The sequence below is a fragment of the Myotis brandtii genome, unplaced genomic scaffold, assembly GCF_000412655.1.
Source record: "Myotis brandtii unplaced genomic scaffold, ASM41265v1 scaffold2081, whole genome shotgun sequence".
In the NCBI taxonomy this organism is placed as follows: Eukaryota; Metazoa; Chordata; class Mammalia; order Chiroptera; family Vespertilionidae; genus Myotis; species Myotis brandtii.
In genome coordinates, this window is record NW_005357770.1 from 224,665 (window position 1) to 228,383 (window position 3,719).

At 39.0% G+C, this 3,719-nt stretch overlaps 1 protein-coding gene across 1 annotated transcript in view; it reads left to right on the top strand.

Moving 5' to 3' along the window:
* Positions 1-3,719, top strand: part of LOC102250218 — a 16,398-nt gene that overhangs the window by 9,451 nt on the left and 3,228 nt on the right. The window lies entirely within an intron of this gene.

Below are 3,719 nucleotides of genomic sequence, written 5' to 3' on the forward strand. Positions count from 1 at the left end.
CTCGGCCGCGCCGCCTGCTCAGGGGCGGGCTCTGGGCCGCAGCGGGTGCCCCGTCTGAAACCTCCTGGCGCTCCGGTTCCTTTCCTGGCCGCTTCCGACTCTGTGTCCGCTCCACCGCCCCCGCTGGTGCTTGTGGGGTGGAGGCGTCCTGATTTCCATTGGCGTTTACCTCTAATGGGAGCCCTCGCAACACGTGACTGGTTAACGTAAATCATGTCAAAAACGCTGTTTTTGAGTTGCACTTGCCGCATGTCCAGTGCTGGGGGCACTGTGTTGGGCAGCACACACACGCAGTGCTCCCACCATCTCAGCGAGTCCCTTGTCGTCCCAGATGATGGGACTGAGATCGGTCAGTGTGAGTCCCGGAAGGACCGCACCCCTGAAGTGTGTTCTGTTCTCTTTTACAGACACTCGTTTTACGTGTGGGAGTAATATCGTAGAGAAAAAATGCTTATTGGGTGCAAAGAGAGGCCAACCTTTTTTGAAATTTTTGAGACGCGATGCAGCCAATGATAGAGTTTATATAAATTGATCAATTGCAGTGAGCAATGTTTTCAGAAAATATGTAAATACGCATGCTTGCTGGGAAGAATCCAATACGTCACATTTTTGTTTATGCTATATATAAACTGTTCTTTGTGGAGTCATAAATGCAGTTAAGAGGGTGAACATTTATAGTTTCCAAATGGTAAGAAATTAAAGTTCAGACCTTCCAGCAAATGAGAATCATTGGCAATGTTACTTTGTAGCAAAAGTTGTCAAATATTTTTGTCTCCGTACTCCTTACACTCTTAAAAATGATTGAGAACCTCCAAGGGTTTTACTTTATGTAAGTTGCCATAAATAACCTTTAAAGATAGTTAGTGATTCACTTTAAAGTAAAAATAATCTGCCCTAATCGGTTTGGCTCAGTGGATAGAGCGTTGGCCTGCGGACTCAAGGGTCCCAGGTTCGATTCCGGTCAAGGGCATGTACCTTGGTTGCGGGCACATCCCCAGTAGGAGGTGTGCGGGAGGCAGCTGATCGATGTTTCTAACTCTCTATCCCTCCCCCTTCCTCTCTGTAAGAAATCAATAAAATATATTTTAAAAAAATAAAGTAAAAATAATCCCAATGCATATTAATATACATAACATTGTTATGAAAAGTAACTATTTAAAGAAAAAAGAGTGGCATTGTTTTACATTTTTGCCATTCTCTTTAATATCTGGCATAATAGAAGATGGTTGGATTCTCATACCTGTTTCTGTATCCTGTCTGTCGTAATATGTTGCTTTGGTAGAGGTCTGTGAAGAAAACCCAGCTCACACAACAATGTAGTTGGAGAAATAAGGAGTGTTTTAATAGTCTTCAGTTAATTGTGGGTATTTTTCTTTCATACTATACCAAAACTTAAGTGGTAGTTTCTTAAAATTCGCAATGTGGAATCTGAAACCATGTAATGAAATGTTCGTACTTTTGTTACAGTCTTCCTTTCACTTTGAATAAAGCTTTCACCCACATTGTAACATCATGCATTGATTATTTGGAAAATGCCTTTGTTCTGAATTACACAGATATTCCATATATTGACACATTGCATTAAGCAATATTAAAAATAATCATATTTGTTAGTTCACCAATATTAAGGATGTCAAGCTGACAACATGGCAAAATTTAACAATTCTAATTCTCATTTTAAAGCTCACGTAGTTTCATTGGCTGTTGTTTTCCCTCAGTGACAGGCTCACTTCATTCATTTTCGAAAAAATGTCTCCCAAATCATCCAACTCAGAATGATTTAGTTTGTCAGTCATTCTTTCTAGTAAAAATGGCTCTCTATGGGAAAAAAGTGCTCATTTACGTCACACTCATCACATGAGTGCTTTTATAAACAATTACTGTAGTTAAATATGCAGAAATGCTTTGTGCATACTTTTCGTTTTGTCACAGGGAATATTAAAACATGTTTTTAATATTAATATTGGGTTTTAATAAAACTAATTTTCACTGCATCATTACAGACATTTCGATTAAGCTGGCATTTTGGGGTGTGTGTGTGTGTGTGTGTTTGGTTGGTTTGCATGGTGATGATACTACTAGTACAGTTTGTTGCCACTGCCTTGGCTCATGCAAAGGTGTCATCAGTTTCACTCACCAGAGGTGCAATGTCAGCATTGTGAAAAAGACAAATTATGCTTTAATATTATTTTGAAAATAGTTTTGACCTTATGAACCTCTTGAAACAGTCTTAGGTACCTTCCCCTAATTGGGCCATAGACCACACTTTTATTTATTTATTTATTTTTTTAGACCACACTTTTAGAATTGGTAGTTTAAGAGTGAATAGATCAGCGTCGAACTTTTGTCATTTCTCTTTAACAGACAATCTTTTCATTCTCTCTTATTTGAGAATCTACATGTTCCTTATATCTATAGATTTATCTCATCCACTTAAGTAGTGTCTATAAACATTTGAATTGTGTCTGTGAAATGCATTCTCACTATGGTTTTTGTTTCTGAATCGTGAATATAAAATAAAACTTTAGTAGAGCTAATATAGTTAAGAGCTCTCTCTTTGTAACTTTTGTAAACTTGTTATACCTTGCTGCAGATTTATAAGAGAACAAACAAATGATCCTGTTTAATTAATATGCTTTAACAAAAGTCATCCATAGTCCAAATTTCAAGCATCCTTTTTATTATGATCTTTACTGGCTCACAAATTTTTCTGTCTCTGATTAAAACCAAGATGAGATTTTTATTTTTCTTACAGATTTAGGACCAATAAGTATTATTTGGTTCGATAAACTTTCTTCAGAAGGCACACCATATAATTCTGAAACTGCAGAAGAATCTGAATATAAAACCATCAGTTATGAACCAAACCTATTTAAAACACCTCAAAGGAAACCTTATCATCAGTTGGCTTCAACTCCAGTAATATGCAAAGAGCAAGGTCTAACTCTACCACTGTATCAGTCTACTTTAAAAGAATTAGATAAAGACAGATTAGATTTAGGAAAGTAAGATGTAAACTAGGGGGAAATATGAAGTAGGAATTCAGACAAACTTGTATTAAGAATCCTTCTCTGTCATCAATTGTGTCATGTTGGTCAAATCAACCTCTCTGGCTTTACTTTCCCCACCTAAAAATATGGAGATGATGAAAATAATATTTGATAATTTTGGATTAAATAAAATAATGTAGGTACTTAATAAATTTCTTTTCACCCAGCCAGTATGGCTTAGTGAGCCAGGAGATCACAGGTCAATTCCCAGTTGTGCCACACCAGCACGACCGAGGGTGATCCCAATACTGAGCCCAACAGAGCCTGAGATGAACCCAGCAGTGTGTCCTCAAAGTTGGGGTCCTAGCTGCACCCAGGTTTCCTCGGGGGCTCTGGAAAAGGATCTGCTGGTGGAATCATGCACAGACATGGAGAGGCATGGGGGAGATGGTGAGCTTTCAGCAAGTAAGATGGGTATTTGGCCAGTATTTGTCTGAAAAAGAGGCCAGAGTTGAAACCACATGCATGCACCTCTGTCCAATACCCACCAGGGTGGAGGGAGCTGGGCCCCTTTGTTCTGAGCTCAGGCTTATGCAGTTGTGAACCCAACCCTCAATGGAAAATTGGGAAACTGATGTCCATAGAGTGGCAGATATCATCCAATGTCCATGACATTCAGAGCCCAGAGTTCAGGAATGTTCAGACCTTCCAGGCCAAGGCTCCCACCTC